The sequence below is a fragment of the Mauremys mutica genome, chromosome 9 (genome assembly GCF_020497125.1).
Source record: "Mauremys mutica isolate MM-2020 ecotype Southern chromosome 9, ASM2049712v1, whole genome shotgun sequence".
In the NCBI taxonomy this organism is placed as follows: domain Eukaryota; kingdom Metazoa; phylum Chordata; order Testudines; family Geoemydidae; genus Mauremys; species Mauremys mutica.
In genome coordinates this window covers 29,432,242-29,453,248 of record NC_059080.1, presented here as the reverse complement: position 1 = coordinate 29,453,248, position 21,007 = coordinate 29,432,242, and the positions used below count along the sequence as shown (strand labels likewise).

At 38.8% G+C, this 21,007-nt stretch overlaps 1 protein-coding gene and 1 long non-coding RNA gene across 5 annotated transcripts in view; both read right to left on the bottom strand.

Annotated features, from left to right (window-relative positions):
- The window catches only part of DACH2 (dachshund family transcription factor 2), a 491,181-nt gene that overhangs the window by 316,134 nt on the left and 154,040 nt on the right, over nt 1-21,007 (bottom strand). The window lies entirely within an intron of this gene.
- LOC123376987 lies at nt 7,499-11,135 on the bottom strand. Its single transcript, XR_006582020.1, has 3 exons — nt 10,761-11,135; nt 10,161-10,220; nt 7,499-7,847 (listed from the first exon to the last, which is right to left on the bottom strand). It is a non-coding gene; the product is annotated as an uncharacterized LOC123376987 (long non-coding RNA).

Genomic DNA, 21,007 nt, shown 5'->3' with positions numbered 1-21,007 from the left:
CGGTCCCGCAGATTCGGCAGCTTGCCTGCGGGAGGTCTGCCAGTCCTGTGGCTTCGGCGTACCCGCCGCCGAATTGCCGCCAAATCCGTGGGACCGTTGGACCTCTTGCAGGCAAGCCACCCAAGGCAGCCTGACTGCCGCCCTCACAGCAGCCGGCATGGCGCCCCCCGCAGCTTGCCGCCCCAGGCACACGCTTGGAGCACTGGTGCCTGGAGCCGCCGCTGGATGAAAGGCAAGATAGATTAAATATAACTGGGAAAAAGTAGTAAGGCCTGCAGCAAGACTGTTTTTAGTAAATACTGGCACAACTTTCTATTTGGTAATCAGTCAAAACCAACATTCCAGTGCTGAATCTACAATCAAGAAGAAAATCAGCAGTAAACCAATTTCATCCCCAAACAGTAGATTGTAACTGAGATTATAGAAATGAATCTAGCTCTACTATAAAGCTGATAATATCCAAAAACATTTTAGTCTACAGAATGTGTTCTATTTGCATTTATTATGATTTTATGATCATCATAAACATCAGAATTATGCAAACAAAGTCCTAAATCTTCAGTTAGAAAACTTTTCTTTATTGCATTGTTGGAATATGTTGAAAGGAAAGGAGATAACTATCAGATGTATTTTATGTGCAAACTTCAACAGACTCTTACCGGAAAAGATATTTGGATGTTTGATAAGAGTAGCAGAATTTGCTTTGATAAGAGTTTTAGCACATTGTCATTTGGTTCCGACTAGTACACCATTCAAGTCTTTCAGTATTAATTCAAATATTTCAGTATTAATTCAAACTAGAATTATAAATTCTTTTGGATTTTGCCACTTTAAATTTCTTTACTTCTTAGGATTTTAAAAGTTAAAATACTCTAGAACTAATTCACTGTTGATGAATTTGGGCAAGACTTCATTGAGGTCAATGGAGTTGCACACACTTTTACCAGCAGTGACTATAGCTTTATGTTTCTGATTTATTCTGTGTTCCCTCATACATGACTCTGGGACTACTTAAGTATGTTTTCTTTGAAAAGTAGAGATTTTTTGGTGAGATATTGGAATTTAATTGTTTCCTTTTTAGACAAATATGCTTTTTGGATTGATGCTGATGGAAAGGGCAGTCAGATCTCAAAAGGGCAGCAGTACACTGAGATTATGTGCTGAGGTCTAGGGCAGGACAGGCAAACAAAGTGGAAATGTCAGATCACTTGAGCAGACCCCTATAAATAAAATCGCAGATAATAGACTTTTGTTTATTCTGTATAACTGTATCAGCAGTTCAAATCGACTTCTGTTATGTTAACTACTTAAGTTTCTTTCTTATTAACAAATACTTCTGATAACATAACAGAACCCTCCTCTGTGAGCATCTGGAATGGAAGAGAAAAGACTAAGTGATTAGGAATAAAATGTCCTGTATCTCTCAGAAACAATCTGTGCTCTTCCCATTAAGGAAAAAGAATTTAAAAACAAAACAAAAAATGTTGCAGTGAAAGACACTCTGCGTGACTGAGAGTTGGCTATTATAGCAATTCATGCTACAGCCATCTACAGTAGACTAATATTCTCTATGCCAGGCATGAAAAGAATGTCCTGCTTTATATAATGTTTCTTTGTTGAAGCAGAGCACATTATGTAGTTCACACTTTTGTCAATTTTAGGCTGTTTAAAATGCAAAATATTTGAAGTATCTCTTTAGAACTGAGAACTAACACTAAAACTACAATTCATCGGGAACTCTCTCAGTATCTGTTACTAAACACTTCACAAATGATATGGATACAATTATTGATAAATAGAACCAATTGAAATAAATATATATGCAGAAACTTGACAAAAACTGACTATATATAAAAAATTCTTAATGGAAAATTTAGACTTTTCATCAAAAACCCAGGAACTTTTGGCTGAAAACCAAAAGTTTCTGTTAGGAAAATCAAGGAAAAATATTTTTTTTATTTCAGGTTGGATAGATTTGAACTGAAATATTTCAGTTTGTTGAACCAAATCAAAATGTTTCATTTAAGGGACATTCAAGATAAAACTGTGTTGCCATAGTGCGTTTGGCAGTCTTAGTTCAGGTTCCTTATGCCCCTCTTCTCCCCAGTGAACTAAGCTCCCTAGCTCAACTACATCTCCCATGATGCACTACCATTTCCCTCATAGTAACATATCATGGTGCTTCTTGGAAGATGTAGTCTGGCTGGGGAGCCAAGCTCTGCGAGGGAATGTTGAACCAAGCCAAATCAAAAACATTTCACCTCAGGAATGTAACAATTTGTTTTGATCAAAAATGTCCAAATTAAATGTTCCTTTCCAAACAGAAAGTTTCAGTTTGTGGCTGAAAATATATCTTGATAAACAGAAACCTTTGTTCAGTTTTTCAGCCAAAAAAGCCAAAAATTGCCACAGAAAGCAGATACTTTTTAATTTAAAAAAATTGTTTAGCCTCCCTCTCCAGTTTCTATCCAAAAATATAATTTTGATGGAAAATTTTGGACAGCTCTATCACTAAAAAAAGAGAGTTACCACAGCTATTGAAACCCGGGCAATAACACAGTTCAAAACAAGTTCAGTGTCTTGGTTCTTATCTTTAAGGTATTCAATGGTCCAGTGCTTAATTTGTGCCAGGGCTTACCGGGCCTGAGCCCTGGCATCTCTAGGCTTGGCAGTTCATAGTCCAAGCAACTCTGAGCTTGTCGCGTCAGTTATGAAAGAAAAAATAATTGCTTGAGCCCCACCACCTAATTGCTTGAGCCCTGGCACCTCTTTCATTACAAATTAAGCACTGCCCATCCCAGAACATCTAAAATATCTTCTGAAGCTCCAGGACAAAAACTCCAAAGAGGTAAAATGGAACTTTCTATCATAATGATAAAGCCCATCTGTGCCAGAGACAGATATTTCCTGGGAGCTCATCTGAGCCTGTGGAATGAACTCCCACAGGAACTAAGTACATAACAACATAAGAACGACCATACTGGGTCAGACCAAAGGTCCATCTAGCCCAGTATCCTGTCTTCAGCCAGTGCCCAATACCAGGTGCCAAAGAGGGAATGAACAGAACCGGTAATCATCAAGTGATCCATCCTGTGTCGCCCATTCCCAGCTTCTGGAAAACAGAGGCTTGGGACCATTACCAACCTCACCACCTTCTTCTTCCAAAGGTAAGGTGCAATTCTTCAACCTGCTTTCTCTAACAGAAACTCATAGCCACGTGTCCATTTAAAAAAAGGAAACTCCACCAACCAAGACCTACCAAAAACAAAACACTGCACTGCATACACAATTATCTTTTTGGGGAGAGGATGAGAATGAACCACACATGACAGACATTAGTCATAGCACTTAGTGCACTGTAGGTATGTGCTCATATACTACAGTAATGGCTAATATGGCTAGAACATGCTCTGCTTTGGAATACACCAGCTGGTAGATGGTCGCTAGGGGCCATAGCCAGATGGAGTAGATTAAAATAGCCCAGAGACTCCTCCAATCTATGCCAGGGTTCATGAAGAACCAGACCCAGAATCAGGGAGCCATATCCATCGCTTTGCACAACACTGCCAACTATAACCAGTAGATACTGGGTGCACAGAATCTTGACCATACAGTCTATAGATTCCTTTTTCAATTTCATGTTTACTGTGCAATATATTTTGTTTTGTAGTGTTAATAAATACCATAAACAAGCTTGTCCTTAACTGCATACTACTTAAGGCTGTAGCTTCCCAAAGTATCTCCATTAGGTCCATTAACTCTTTTTACCACAGTGGCCAGGCAGATAGGAGAGTGTTTGATATGAAGACCCCATGATATAGTGAAAGTATAATCTCCTTGCAACACATTGCAAGGAAAGTGTACCTCAATGGTGCAAAATCGGTTACTTGTTAGGGTTTCATGATGCATCAAATGTGTGATGATTGACTAGATACATTATTGAGGCATCTAGAAAAGGAGTCTGACTCCTAGAAAGGATGTTCTGATGGGCATTTCCAGATCAATCAGAATCAGGAAATACCAGAAACCTCACAAAGAAATATATTCTTTGTGATATTTTATACCCACATTTTCATACACAAGTGGTTCAGGTAAATTGCACCTCCTAACTTTTTCTGCTTTTCGACAGTCTCATAATAAAGTTCAGAAGCCTCTTAATCTAATTCATAGTATTTCACCATTCCTTTGCAGTCTTCCTATCATCATCATTCAGGTGTTTTACTATTTCTTGCCAAATCTACTCTTTGGTTTTTTTCTTCCGCTATTTTCATTTTTTGTTTAAGCAGTAGGGTGAGGGAAGTAGCTAATCATCAATGTTATCCCCAGACCAAATACTGAATAATTAATTATCAATTTCATTATAGTTAGGTCTACAACAACACTTACCTTAATTTTATTGTGCTGGAAGGGGGCTTTACGTAGTGTAAATGGAGAGTAATCACAAATTAAAAACTAAAAGGAAATATGGTAAATCCATATCCTTAACACACAGCCTCAGAACAGACATTTTTCCAGTGCCAACTAGCATTTCCCTATGTTGTGGGAACCTCTAATGGAGCACCTTTTAACCTGGAATGTGTTTGTGCAAGGAGCTCAGTTTACGCCTGTTACAACAACAAAAACATTAGCATATGTAATGTCTCCGCCTATTTAAATATTGATGGATTTTTGAGGTTCCTTTTCTAAAAATCTGTAAGATTTTCCAATTATTTATTTTATTATGCCTTTGAACAGTCTCTCTATACATTGCACTGAACTTAACATCTCTGATAATGGGCGGTAATGAGCAATGCAATGGGAAGGTAGTAGGCTTCCTCTTATTCTGGGGATCACTCAGCATCTCTGCAATAATTACCTCAACAACAACAACACTTTTGGAAATGATAATTCAATTGAATAGACTTCACCAGTAAAACAGAGGTAATAAAAAATGGGTATGTAGCAATTGGCAAGTGTCTTGTTATGTGAACATGACTAGCAAAGAGAAAGACAAAAGCTTTAATTTCAATTATCTATTAAGAGGTTTGTAATTAGTAGCCAAAAGAGACATTTTACATTTGTTTTTTTCTTGGTGAAAATGTATGCTATAGCATACCCTATAGCCAACACAACTACTTGCCATGGGCCAAATTCAAGGATAGTGTAAGTCGGTGCACATCTGCTGGACTCAGTGGAGGTGCACCTGCTTAAATCAGGCTTGAATTTGATTCCATCTCTTACATAAAACTATATCAACCTAAATATCCTGAGTTGCATCTCTTCTACTTTGTATGGTGGTGATTTAGAGGCTAGATCCTGCAAACAGACCTATGTAGGTGCAGAAATAGGCTGGGGTAGATCCATTCGAAGGATATAGCTTTTACATTGTGACACTTTGTGGGAGAGACCCTATTTTATATATATGGAAAAGTTTTCAACACATTTTTATGCTCACAGAATATAACAATCACAAGCAAGCGCAATAGGTTCTAATGTGAAAAGTTCAGGAATTTTGAATAATTCAGTGTTTTATAACAAACTCTTCTTCTCACATCTTAGCAGAAATATAGTCAATTAAAAAAAAATAAAAAAGCCTTTTTAGAGCCAAGACTCCCTAAACTCTCATTTTCATGCACTTTCACTTCCTGGGCCTGCAGACAATCAGAACACATGAAGATGAGATTCACAGTAACAGGACTGTGACTCTCTATATCAGTCATGTATCCCTCTGAATAATCAGTTAAGTAGTAGTATTGGAACAGGACACAGTGGACACGTTACCTCAACAATAGAATTCAGGGGAACTATGGAGTACTATGGTTGTACCATGGGCAACTAGGTTTCATTATGAAAAAGCTTATTTAAAATGGGCAAAAAAAGGAAGGGGTGCATGGAAGACTCATTACCTTACCAGGAAAAATTCAGAATTCCAGAATCACTATTAGATAGCAAGAGATGCTTACTTGAAAGCACTTTTGGGAGTAAAAAGCTAAATATCTATTTATTTATTTTTTTAAAGGAGACATTATTAAAAGTCACTTAAATATAAAATAAAAGTTAAAGTACAGTTATTTTTTAAACACCAGTTTAAAAAAATTAGTAAACAGAGATGTCAAGTGATTTGGTAAGAAGCCAATAGGCAATTTTAAGACATGTCCCAAGTCTTCTGAAGCATAATTCTATGCTCCAACCACTAAAATGATGCTGAATCTGCAAGATATTTACCACAGAAGGTACTTAATGCATTGTATGTCATTGATTAACACTACCGTCACTAGAGAGATAACGGTTTGGGGTTCATGGAGCTAATGATACTTTCTTCTCTTTTTTGCATCCACACTTACATGCAGTAACACTCATCCAAAGATCACAAGCAGGGCAGAAAAACATGCTTGTGTTCAGTGAAACAGCATAATTCACTCAGAAAGGCTAAATTAAAATCCACAATCATTACCTAGACTGTAGCAGAAATCACATTAGGTCTTTAAATAAATTGAGTGTATTCATTTGTTGGACTAGCTTCTAACTCTTGTAGTCTTAAATTTACTAAGTTGGCCTTTAAGTGGTTCATGATTGGTCACAAAACTTTTCCTGTTTCTCTTGGAAGCAATTTACATGGTCCCAAGTACACATGATGACACTGTGCACTCAGAATAGATGTAATAAATTATAAGTAATCCAAGAAGAGTCTCCTTCCCTTCATTTTCCATGGCAGGAAATATACAATAAATACTTGTTTATAACCAACTTTAGATTCTTTACAAAGATGTAACCTAACCATTTCAACTTTCTGCCTTTTCTTGGAGGGCATTTGCAGACTTTCCTATACACTTCTAAACTGATAACTTTATCCATTACATATGCCAAATATCACCATGTAACAGCTGTTGCAAAGCTATTTAATCTCTGAGAATGCTCAGTTATAGCCTGTGACTTGCAACTATGTTCTGCAAGAGAAAAGAAAAACGCCTTGAAAAATCTGAAGTTTTAAAAAGGACAAAAGGAGTATCATACACACTTCGTAATGGCTTAGATTTCTGAAAAGCACTCCAAGCAAGTCCTTTCCTGACCATTAACCAATCCTCTTTTCCTACAAGAGGGTATTGAGCCAAAATAATTGACAATTGCCACTTTTGCAATTTCTTATTTTTTAGAGTGGTTAGTTTACCTGAGTCTCTGGTGATGTAAAATAATAATAATATATGGAGATATAGCTATCTCATAGAACTGGAAGGGACCCCGAAAGGTCATCAAGTCCCCTGCCTTCAGTAGCAGGACCAAGTACTGATGTACTAACCTTAATCTCAAACAAGTTAAATCTTTTGTTTTTTTCTGCTTTTTCAGAACAACACTGTAGTGCATTCCCTGACTATTCTCAATGAAGACAATAGCATCTCAACACAAGGCCTGGAGAATTTTTTTTTATATATAATTAGCCAGCTACATTTATGCCTGATTTTTTTGTAACAGAATCCATTGGCTATTGATATAGAAGAGCTGCTAAATATGTCTCCTTGAAGAATGCCAAAGTTTAAGTGAAATGCCTTGGACAGATGATCCTTTATGCAAACAATACTATTAGGTCCAGTCTGTACAACTTCAGTAGGTTTAATGATTTTCTCAGATGTGCTATAACAACAAAGAATCTTGGATTCAGGTTTATGGTTCATAGTGTCAAATGTCTTTTAGAAGCCAACGTTCATCACAAGTAGAAGGACTTGTTCATCATAGGTTGCATCAATAATAGTTTCAGTATGTGAATGTTATCAATGTAGCTCCCATCAAGAACAAATCAGGCTAGATATCTTCTAATAGTAGCTTCAATACGCTCATGAATCCTCTTCAGCAATATGACTCAGTCAATAGACCTGGTGAATGGACCCAACATCTCTCTCAGAAAGTGGTACAAATTAATAAATACAATGATGATAATACAATACATTATGCTAAGTGATCATTACAGACTTCTAAGAAAATTGTAAGATTCCACTACATCATTAGAAAGTTATCGTTCAGTACTCATGAATGTAGAGTTGCGCTGAGGAGCTGTACAGGGGTGTAGTCTTCATTTTTAATGTGCAAGTACTCTGCCCCTGCCAGCATGACCACTACCCCCAGCATGTTTCTGTATAAAATGGCATCCTCCATGTGGCATGACCTTGCACATAGAGTGAGCGTGAGGTCAAAAGTGCAGGAACACCATTCCCACTGCCTTACTGAGCTGTACCCATTAAAACACAGTAAGTGAAATCTTTGTACCACTGAAGTCAACAGTAAAACTCCAGTTGACTTTAATAAGACTAAGATTGCACCCAGATATAATATTCATAAAATATAAATGGCTAAACTCATTCTTTCTGTATTTCCTGACTTTTTAGAAAGGCCCCGTTTCTACAACTTGATGGCAAAGTTAAGTGAGCTCAATTTTTTCTTATATCACTGGCAGTTGCACCTGTGTAACTGAGCTAGGAATTGAATCCAACATCTTTGGTCCATTCCTTCCATCATTTTATTTTTCTCTTTACACATTTTAAAACAGGGTTCTTGGATAACCAGTCATGCAAGGATGCTAACTGACTTAACCTACAGATATTAAATTTTATCACATAGGATCTTCTATTTGGCAAACAATCAGGTAGTGTGCCCCTTGGAAACTCAAGTTCAAACATTCTAATATAGACCTCTATATGTAAAGGATGACACACAGCACATATGCATAAGGACACACACTTTTATATTTATTAATATAGTTATTGATCTCAGTATTTCATACTTAGCTTTACCACTCTCTCTCTTTAAACTATCATCATCATTGAATCAGTGATGGTAAAATACTATATAATTAGACAAAACTATTTCTGGATAGAATAGTTTAAAATTTCATTTAATTATACAGTAACTTTTTAAAGAGCTTGTTTACATGTGTAATAAGTCTTAAATTGAATGTTAAATTTTGACAAATCCATAAGCTCAAATAAGTGATAGTTTCCAACAGATTTGATTCATTTACCACTAGTAAATCACTTTGACACCCTCATATTTGTATCTAGATACTACATTACTACAACAGCTAGTAAGACATGACTAAAAGTCTCTCTAGAAAAGGATAAACCTTTTCAATAATATGGACACTTTTACAGATCAAAAGTCTGGTTGTGCTGTGAAAAAGTATGTACTGCATTATTTAATTTCCATATTCTCTCTCTCTCTCTCTCTCTCTCTCTCTCTCTCCCTCTCTCTCTCACACACACACACACACACAGTTAATGACTAGCTAAAATGGGGGTGAATTTCTGCCCCATCTTCAACATAATATATGGATAGAGAGTTATGATCGGAACTCTTCCCCAAGGCTGAACTTAGCTGGTAACTCAACAATACCACAGCTACAAACTCAAAAGTAGAGTTTGGCGGATCCAAGATTTTCCCTTCAAAATCTCCTCTGCCTTTTTGCTCTCTAGCCCTAATAGACAGTACTACCCCGCTTTATATTCTGGTTGGGAGTTAAATGGGTCCGTCCACCTGTCAGCATGTAATTCCAATAATGACCTGGAATCTTAACATGGGGCTTTAGAATTTGAGTCTAGGTTGACTTAATAAAGAGCCCTTCATTCTTGTACCTGAAGCAACCTCTGTAAGTAAAGGACTGAACCTGTGACCTTCAGTGACAAAACACAGGCCTCAATCACTTGAGCCAGCGTAACTGTTAACTGGCACCACTGTAAGGATCTTAACCTCTGTGTAGTACCCACTAGATGGGGTGCAATACACGCTTACAGGAAGTTGTCAAGTTGGTTTTCTATTTAGCTAAAAAATGCCCTTAAATATTCACCTACTAGAGGGCCACACTAACATATTTGAAATATTCAATAATATACTTCAACTCCAGTGATACCCTTTGGTTGGCCACTGATGATTGCATGTACCATCTACTTACTTTGCACCAGTGTCCTCCTGCTATACAAGCAATTCACCAATGACATTAAAAGAGGACAGCAAACACTCTCCAGGGACACTAGATAGAATTAAGGTATTTCTACAGCTAGTGAAATAATATCTGCAAATAAGTTTAGACTATTTTTCCATTAATTAAATGATGAATACATTATTTATATTTTTTTATTATTCCACCAGTTCTAATTGTTTCAATGATTCCAAAAATGAAAGAAAAATCTTCTTACTTTTGACTTCATCAAGGAGATCAGAGCCATTATTCTTTTATATTACATAACACGGTGGACCTGAAAGAAGAAAAAGCTAAAATGTCTGAGTTAGTTTCTCTTCAACTGATATTTATGACTCCTTTTACAATAAGCTGTGCTGTGATAAAAATAGAGTTGACATTATCTAGCTATATTATATATATATTCAAGAGAGCTTATATTTTTCAATTAAATCTCCTTTAACCTTTGCTCTTTAAAGGTTATAGAAATTCAGGATTTTAGTCTCTCTTCAGAGTTCCTAGCTTCTAGTCCTAAGGTCAATCAAATCCCCCTTTTCAAATGCTACATCATTTTTTAAAAATATGGTCACCAGAACTAAACACAATATTCTAAGTAAGGTCAGAAGATTTCTATATCATTATATATTCCTTAGATTTTTCACTCCATTATGGATCCTCTTTTTAACTCCTCTCTCTCTCTCTCTCTCTCTCTCTCTTTGTTTGTGACTATTTTTCTGACTTCTGCATAATCTATTATTATTATTCACAAATCCAATTCACTTAGCTCTTCTAGACCATTTTTACTGCAATAGCTTGTAGTAGAATCTACTCTGCTTACCTTACTCAGCTTGAGTAATGCCATTCTACACATAGGCCCACTAAAATATTATAAAACTGTGTAATAGTTTACAGTTGTACACACTGGATCAAATGCTCCCTACAGCTCACTTTCAGAACAGGGTAATGACAAAGGACACATGAATTTGCCAGATCCTTTATCAGTTACACTCATATAGTACTTTCTGTGTTGCATACATCTAAGTCAGGTTTACAAACAATGAGACAAATTCTTTGGTTGTTTAGACCTCCATTACAGCCAGTGCAGTTATATGAATAGAGACTATCACTACATAGATTGTTTCCGTCGACGTGCACGAGCTGAAATTGTGGAAAAGCAGCATCACTTGCCCCATAACCTCAGCCGTACTGAACACAATGCCATCAACAGCCTTAAGAACAACTCTGACATCATAATCAAAAAGGCTGACAAAGGAGGTGCTGTCGTCATCATGAATAAGTTGGAATATGAACAAGAGGCTGCTAGGCAACTCTCTAACTTCACATTCTAAAGGCCATTATCCTCTGATCCTACTGAGGATTACCATAAGAAACTACACCATCTGCTCCAGAAACTCCCTGAAAAAGCACAGGAACAGATCTGTACAGACACATGCCTAGAACCCCGACCAGGGGTATTCTATTTGCTACTCAAGATCCATAAACCTGGAAATCCTGGACGCCCCATCATCTCAAGCATTGGCACCCTAACAGCAGGATTGTCTGGCTATGTGAACTCTCTCCTCAGGCCCTACGCTACCAGCTCTCCCAGCTATCTTCGAAAAAACACTGACTTCCTGAGGAAACTACAATCCATCGGTGATCTTCCAGAAAACACCATCCTGGCCACTATGGATGTAGAAGCCCTCTACACCAACATTCCACATAAAGATGGACTACAAGCCATCAGGAATAGTATCCCCGATAATGTCATGGCAAACCTGGTAGCTGAACTTTGTGATTTTGTCCTCACCCACAACTATTTCACATTTGGGGACAATATATACCTTCAAGTCAGTGGCATTGCTATGGGTACCCACATGGCCCCATAGTATACCAACATTTTTATGGATGACTTAGAACAACGCTTCCTTAGCTCTCGTCCCCTAACGCTTCTACTCTACTTGCACTACATTGATGACATCTTCATCATATGGACTCATGGAAAAGAAGCCCTTGAGGAATTCCACCATGATTTCAACAATTTCCATCCCACCATCAACCTCAGCCTAGACCAGCCCACACAAGCGGTCCATTTCCTAGGCACTACTGTGCTAATAAGCGATGGTCACATAAACACTACCTTATACCAGAAACCTACTGACTGCTATACTTACCTACATGCCTCCAGCTTCCATCCAGGACACACCACACGATCCAATGTAGACAGCCAAGCTCTAAGATACAACCGCATTTGTTCCAATCCCTCAGACAGAGACAAATACCTACAAGATCTCTATCAAGCATTCTTAAAACTACAATACCCACCTGCTGAAGTGAAAAAAACCAGATTGACAGAGCCAGAAGAGTACCCAGAAGTCACCTACTACTGGACAGGCCCAACAAAGAAAATAACAGAATGCCACTAGCCATCACCTTCAGTCCCCAACTAAAACCTCTCCAGCGCATCATCAAAGATTTACAACCTATCCTGAAAGATGATCCCTCACTCTCACAGATCTTGGGAGACAGACCTGTCCTCGCTTACAGACAGCCCCCCAACCTGAGGCAAATATTCACCAGCAACCACACACCATACAACAAAAACACTAACCCAGGAACCTATCCTTGCAACAAAGCCCGATGCCAACTCTGTCCACATATCTATTCAAGTGACACCATCATAGGACCTAATCACATCAACCACGCTATCAGGGGCTCATTCAGCTGCACATCTACCAATGTGATATATGCCATCATGTGCCAGCAATGCCGCTCTGCCATGTACATTGGCCAAACCGGACAGTCTCTATGCAAAAGAATAAATGGACACAAATCTGACATCAGGAATCATAACACTCAAAAACCAGTAGGAGAACACTTTAACCTGTCTGGTCATTCAATGACAGACCTGCGGGTGGCAATTTTGCAACAGAAAAGCTTCAGAAACAGACTCCAATGAGAAACTGCTGAGCTGGAATTGATATGCAAACTAGATACAATCAATTTAGGATTGAATAGGGACTGGAAATGGCTGAGCCATTACAAACATTGAATCTATTTCCCCTTGTAAGTATTCTCACACTTCTTATCAAACTGTCTGTACTGGGCTATCTTGATTATCACTTCAAAAGTTTTTCTCCCCTACTGATAATAGCTTCTCTTAATTAATTAGCCTCTTACAGTTGGTATGGGTACTTCCACCTTTTCATGTTCTCTGTATGTATAAATATCTTCTTACTGTATGTTCCATTCTATGCACCTGATGAAGTGGGCTGTAGCCCACGAAAGCTTATGATCAAATAAATTTGTTAGTCTCTAAGGTGCCACAAGTACTCCTGTTCTTTTTTCAAAAAAAAAAATGAACACCAAATTGCTCAAAATCTGTGCCACAGTTTAGACCAGAGATTGGCAACCTTTGGCACATGGCCCGCCAGGGAAATCCACTGGTGGCCAGGAAAGTTTGTTTACCTGAAGCATCTGCAGGTTCTGCCAATCGCATTTCCCACTGGCCACAGTTCGCCATTCCAGGCCAATGGGGGCTGTGGGAAGCGGCATGGGCCAAGGGATGTGCTGCCGCCACTTCCTGCAGCCCTAATTGTCCTGGAATGGTGAACCACGGCCAGTGGGAGCTGCAATCGACTGAACCCGCGGATGCTGCAGGTAAACAAACCGTCCCGGCCCACCAGTGGATTTCCCTGACAGGCTGCGTGCCAAAGGTTGCCAATCCTTGGTTTAGACCATTCATTATGAAGACAGTCCATATCTGAAGATATTAGTAACCTTCCATTCAATAAAATCATGGCAATAATTATAATCCTCTTTACACTACTTCATGACAAATGATAAAAAAACTCAATGATATAAAATAATTTTCTAATTAAATTGCATGTGAATAATATAACAACTTGAAGCCTGAAAGCAAAATTCAGTTTTGTTTCATGTTCTTTGTAATTTAAATTCAGTTAGGACTGTTGTTTAAATCAGTTGAAAAGAAAAAGAAAGCAAATTAGCAACTGGGGCAATTAAAAAGGCATAGTAAATGACTAATTTAAAATAAAATTTTAATTTTGAAATATTCTATTCTGTTAAGGAAGTTTATTATTGTATTTTGTTTAGCGTTATTTATTTGTACTTCCATTAGTGCCAAGAGACTCCATTCAGGGATCAAGCCCCTTTGTGCTGAACACTGTACAAATGCACAGCAAGGCACAGTCCCCAACATAAAGATTTACAGTCTATTTTGAGACAAGACAAAAATAAGTGTAAGAAACAGTTGGAAGGAGGAACTACAGGGGTAATGGTACTCAGATTATGCAGTTACCACAGGTTAGATACACACACAACTTGATGATTTCAAGACATTTAAAATGTATTTTTCCCTTAAAATAAAATAAAAATCAGCTCTCCCCAAATGCTGCTCATTCTAGCCATCATCTCATGTACTGGCTTATTTACAGTAAGGGTCACAACAGAAATGGGTCTTTAGTAGAGGCATAAATCTCCCCCAACTCTCGAAGGGGAATTTTCATATTAAATCTAGTAATTGCTTTGAACAGAGTGGATGTTGGTCAGATTGCCACTTTTGATCAGTCCAAGCACATTAGCACAATAATGCTTCTAATTATTAGTGCTGACGGGTGAGCACTGGCTGTGGGTTTTGGTTGGGTCAGGACAATGACACCAAGTGTGTAATTTAAGAAAATGTTTCCCCCATAGGGTCTGTTGGGTTACAGGAGTACTGCTTTGAATGTTACACTCCCATATTACTAATGTCTAAATCTCTAATCTGGTTAACATATTGTGCTGACAGGGTCAGAATACACCATCTGGACTATTTCCCTACAAATTCTTCCTTGACTAATTGTGGTTTTATTTTAATTTGCCCCATTTCCTCCTTATACAACAACAGAATGCTGGTTGTGTGGACACATTCTGGCAACCTGACAGACCATTCTATCAACTTCAAAATGCCTCACCACATGCATATTTCCTTATTTAGTATCCCCAACTTTTCTTAAGCAGTTAGTCCAAATGGACTAATCTGGTGCTAGAATATGCCATGATACAGTTAGTTGCTTCAGCATCCCACCACTATCCATGTATGCTCTGAAATCAATGAATAATGGTTTGATCATTAGTACAGTTAACTTGATTCTCTTTAGAAAACTGCCTAGAATATGCAAGCGGGTTAAACAGAAGGAATGGTGGCTTTTTGTCCAGTACATTCACTAGAACACTATGCTGGTCATCCAAGTTTTACTTATTGTTTACTTGCATTCCTCAGCATCTCTTACTTTTAATATAATTGTCAAGGAATATTCTCTCTAGATCATACGTCAGTGACCTCATGGTCTGCTCCTTGCAATATTTATAAATGTCTCTTCATACAATTTTTACAGTGCTATTTGGATGGCTATATTAGATCTGCTTTTACTATGAGGGTACCTACTTACAGATTTAATAAGTCAATGTACCTTTGAATGCTTCCCTGCCTCTTTTACCATTCTTTACCATCAGGTCTCTAGAGAAAAAAAATAGATCTGAATCTCTACTGCATTATGCCAGAGTAACTCCACTGAAATCATTACAATTACACCAGGGTAACATTCATGTAGCACAGGGTTTCTCTACAGGGGTCGCCGCTTGTGTAGGGAAAGCCCCTGGCGGGCCGGGACCGTGAGTTTACCTGCCCAGTCTGCAGGTCCGGCCAATCGCGGCTCCCACTGCCTGCGGATCGCTGCTCTGGGCCAATGGGAGCTGCTGGAAGCGGCACCTCCTCTTCCAGCAGACCCCATTGGCCCGGAGCAGCGATTCGAAGCCAGTGGGAGCCGCGATCGTCCGGACCTGCGGACGGGGCAGGTAAACTCACCGGCCGGCCCGCCAGGGTCTTTCCCTACACAAGCAGCGACCCCTGTTTGAGAAACCTTGATGTAGCAGAATGGAGAATATGCTTTTCCTTTATTACTTAGTCCCATTTATAGTATCTCCCAGTTCTTCCAAAGCTTCCTCCACCCAAATCTGTCTTTAGCTGTTTGATTTCACTAACTACTGTGTGGCCACTATTGCCTGAAGCTCTTCTACCTCCCACATTAAGTCCATTATATTCCTCAAAATTAAGTCATAGATTACATCAATGTCAATGGTCATTAATTCGTTGGACTGACTGATAGTAGAGAAACATGGGGTCCAAATAATAACAGTTGTGGTGGTAGGTTTTTGTTTTGTTTTGTGATGTGATGTGGGTTCAGCAACATTTTCTTCTTTCTGGGCTTTTCAATTACTATTTTTTCTCTTTATGCCTTACAGAATACTTGTTTCACTGATTAGCATTATTCCTCGTCTTGTTTATTTTAGTTGTTGCTTCTTTCATTTTTGGTAGCACCTCTGTGACTCCCTATGTATGTTTTCTTCCCAATCAACTATTCAGAATGCTGTCCTTGCAACATTAGTAGCTCTTCCATTCAAAATGCAGGACAGTAAAGGCTATCTTCAAAAGATGCTTCAGCATACTTTTGCCCCATAAAATCGAATACCCTAACCTCTACACCAATTTTCAGCTATATTCATTTGTTTCTCATCTTCTAACAGCCTGGCCCTAAGATTATTGAAAAAATTACTCGAGGCCTAGTTCTTTCTCCTTGAAACCTTGATTGCAGAAACTCCAGTCTATTAATACCAGTGTAATAAGTTCCAATAGGGATCAAATGTATAAAAGCTCCTGTCCACCTCCTGTCAGGGAACAAGAAATCACACAAGACATTGGGCCATAATTTACACTACATTTTCTAAGTATTGGGTCCATTGCAGGCAATGTTTGTTTTCTCCCCATGCATCCATTCTCTTTTCATAAAGCTTGAAACTACACTCCGACTGTATATACTGTACGAGTGCATGTCAGTCCCTCAGTATCTCAGAGAAATGGGAGATAAACCAAAATATATTCCACTGCATGACTGGTCATGCCTCCTGGGTGACTATACCTTCCTTTTTTCTTCTTCCAAATTCTCATGTGCCAGCCCCGTTTTCACATTACTCACTCTTCTTCTAATGATCACATCGCTGAGCATTATCAACTAAATTTATCAGAACCCTTTTTTCCTCATAAAAGTTATGTAACATTGCTAGACAGCTTTGAAGGTCAGCATGCTTTCTCAAGCTGCTGAAATGGACATCAGATGTACATGCCAGAAAGCAATATATTTGGCATCATTCAGAAATCATAGGCTTTCCCTCCATTTTATGCTCCTATTTACTCAGATTCACAGTCCTTCATGATCAAATAAAGCTGAAAGGACAATCTATGTCAATGTCACACAAAACAGGTAAGACATCCTCCATTCACTCCATGTATATTCTTTCAACCTATGCCAATAGTTATTCCATGAAGCAATCACAGGGGAACACCTAGGGGAGTTAGGCACCAAATCCCATCAATGATAATTGGGCACCTAACTCTCTTAGGTTCCTTTGAAAATCCCAGCCAAAATGTTTAGCTACTGTATTTTTCTGGACTAAAATGTGTATGAAAATTAATAGATTAGCACAAGTAAACTCACTTGTGTGACTACGTTACATAATCTAGCTAAAATATCTTATGCAAAGGTTTTGACATTTTCATTATACTGCTATCTCGAAGCTCATGTAACAATGTCACAAGAGTAGTTTACTTAATCCAACTCATGTCCCCTTGTTGGTGTCACCAGGCATGGCCCAGTGTTGACAGAGGGGTGGAAAACAACAGTGCCAACGAAGGCTCCCTGTATCAGGCCTCTGCTTGCCCGAACCGCTTCCATGTTTAGACTTTAATTAACCCCACAGGCCAGATGGAAAGAATGGAATGTGTGGCAACTAGTTATCAGTACCAGGAGGCAATTATACAGCCTGCTTGCACCTGGCTGAAGGGAGTGAAACAGAATGACCAGTCAAGAAAAGTTACTAACGAGATAATATGTTTGCTGCCAAGTCTTTATAATGTGCTTGCTGTATGGGAACGCGAGGGGGAGGAGGGGGGGTGAGTAGAGGGAGGGGTAGGTAGTGGGGGGTAATAGAGATGCTTAGCTAAAATCATGTATAAAGAGAGAGAGCTGTTTGTATCTGTGTGCAGGATTTGAGATTGCTATGTCTCCCTTGCACCACCTTATTTGGGCTCAAATAAACCTTGGTTTTGCTTCTCCACCTTGGTGTGTTTATTGGAAGCGAAGCACACCGGGCAACGAACCACTGTTGCTGTCGCCTCGGGCCTCTGTGCCGGCAACACCCTCTTTGTACAGGTTGTATAAAAGGCTTTTGACGTCGCTGTGAGCTCCTACTTCTAACATTCAGGAGTACATTTTAAGGCAATTTCCAGGGTCTTTGCTCTACTACTCCCTTTTTTTTTTTATAAATAGGAGTCACATGAATCACCTCTATAAATCTCACTGAAAATGCACTCCCTCAATCTCTCTGATCCAGTATGCACTGCCATGCTAATTTTAAATAGCTTTAAAACAATTGCAGAACCTCTGTTTTGACTCATTTTCCTTGAAGAACGGTCTTCTTTTATACACCTCAGTTCTTGCCCCTTCTAACCTTTTAAAGCATAACAAAAATAATGCATCTAGCAAATATGAACAGAGTTTTCTTAATGCACCATGCAATAAATTATATTCTGATTTGTGGTTTGTAAAGATGAATATGGAGGGCTTGAAAGGAGTTAGTTATATTAGAGGTGAACATCGTCCGGTGCTTTTGTGAAACACTTCCTCTCAAATGGACATTTGAATGCATCAGGAACTTGAATGGGCATCTTTATTTAAAAATAATAAATCCCATAATTTATTATCTAAATATGAAAGAGCTTCCAAATCTCCAAATATACAAATTTGCTAGCACAATGGAAGGATCAGCATCTGCTGGTGTCAGGATTAATACAATCAAGGAGGTTGTTCTTTCCAAAGTCTCTCCTTCATGCAGTTGCTCATAGTACCTCAAACTGCAACAACCATGGGCTAGTGAAAAGTCAGCGTGTGTAAAAGTGCCGACAAAGTACTTCCAGCCCTGCGAGCAGCATTGGCTAAGCCGTGTCACACTGCCACTTGCGTCAGCAAAACTTTTGTCTTTCACCGGGGGACTTTTTTAAGTACCCATGAAAGACAAAATTTTGTCGACAACTTCGCAGTGTAGACATACCCCATGTGGTTAAACCAGAAAATCACTACCCTCTAGAATGAACTCAGAAAAATGATAAAAGACAAAAAATACCCTACCACCTGCAGGCAAACACTTTTCACAAAGCAATCACTCCATATCTGACCTATTAATCCTTGCCCTCAAAGGAAACCTGCACAAACACCTTCAAAACGAGCCTGGGAACTTAAATTCCTAACTGACAGACACTAAAAATCATGGTCTCAGCAGAAACACTGGTTTTATGGCTCATTACAATAATTTGAAACCTATTAACCCTTCTTTGTCATATGACTGCAGAAGTATGAATTGCCCACTTCATTTTAAGGGATTTCTTGCAACACGTGTTAATCTGTCCCATCTTGTATTTAGCTGACACACTCTGGTTATCTTTTCCAGACCTGAAGAAGAGCTCTGTGAAACTTGAAACTTTGTCTCTCTCACCAACAGAAATTGGTCCAATAAAAGACATTATCTCACCTACCTTATTTCTCTCATATCCTGGGACCAACATGGCAATAACAACACTGCAAACAATATATGTGCATTGTCCTTTAAATAACACGACACTCTCCATACTTACTACTTTGCTTTATGGTGCATTTGTTTAATTCTACACAGTGTGGCAATGCTCTAAGATATCTGTATCAAGATTACCGCAAAATGAAATATATCCTTGCTTCCTGAGTGCTTTTTTTTTAAATTCCTGTTATGATTTAGAATGGCTAAAATATTAGACTCTGACACCCCAAAAGTGATTGACCCAAGTCCAGTGAGAGTCAGGAAGAATTATAGTCAATTAACTTTAATGATGATATTCAAGCCAATAAGGAAGGTGCTACATCCTATGTGAGGACATGCCACTTCCTCAGGAATGAGAGGGAAAAGGCAATGTAGGCAGAAATGTAGCAGCAGCCAAAATACTTTACTAAGTAAAAGGGATGCAGGTGCATATCCAAGAGTCAACTGCAAAATGGCCACCAGGGCTGTAGCTGGTGCCTTCTCCTAGATTCTCCTTCTGCAGGCAGTAGGTTTGGACTCATGCAACATCCCTCTCTCTCCCCCTAAGCCACGCGGCCTTGGGAAAAGAGATTGCAAGGATGAGCCAGCCACAGACTGAAGCTTGGTCTACACTTGAAAGTTATATAGGTATAGCTTCATCAGTAAAGGGTATGAAAAAAAAACTATACTCTGACCGACATAGCTACAGCAACATAACCCCCAGCATAGACATAAATACGCTGACAGACGAGTGATTCTGTTAACGCAATTAATGTCATTCAAGGTGGTGTTCCTACATCCACAGAGAGACTCCTTCTGTCAACATAGGCTGTGTCTACATTATGAGGCTATGCATAGTCTCCAAAGCACAGACATACCCTGAATACAGAAATGCAGATGAAGAAGCATCTTAAGCAGTGACTGCTTAACAGTGATGATGTTGTCAGATGGTTTTCTTCTGTTTTGAATACACATTTTCTTCCCTGTACCAATTTGCCGTTTCCTGGAACCACCACCCTCTTAGTGTCTTCATCTCAGACTCACACCATCTGCCCTTCAGACCTTCCTGCTTCCTCCTACTTCTCGCCTGCCCTCTCCCACCTCTTCAATGTCCCCTGTCTTTTCATTTAATTAATCCCCTAATTAATCTTCATTAAAAATATTAGCAAGAAAAAATCATGGAACTAACGACATTTGCAAGCCATCAATTTGTTCACTCATTTGTGTCATCACACTGTTCCCCCACTTGTGTGTTCTTCCACCCTTTGTGTTGTCTATTTACACTCTAAGTTCTTCAGGGCAGGGAGTGTCTGTTACCCAGTGTTTGTACTATGTCGACTACAAAGCAGCATGACCATAATATACATAATAAATAATCAATAGATTTAAAAGGTCAGTTAGTAGAGTGCATGTTGTAAA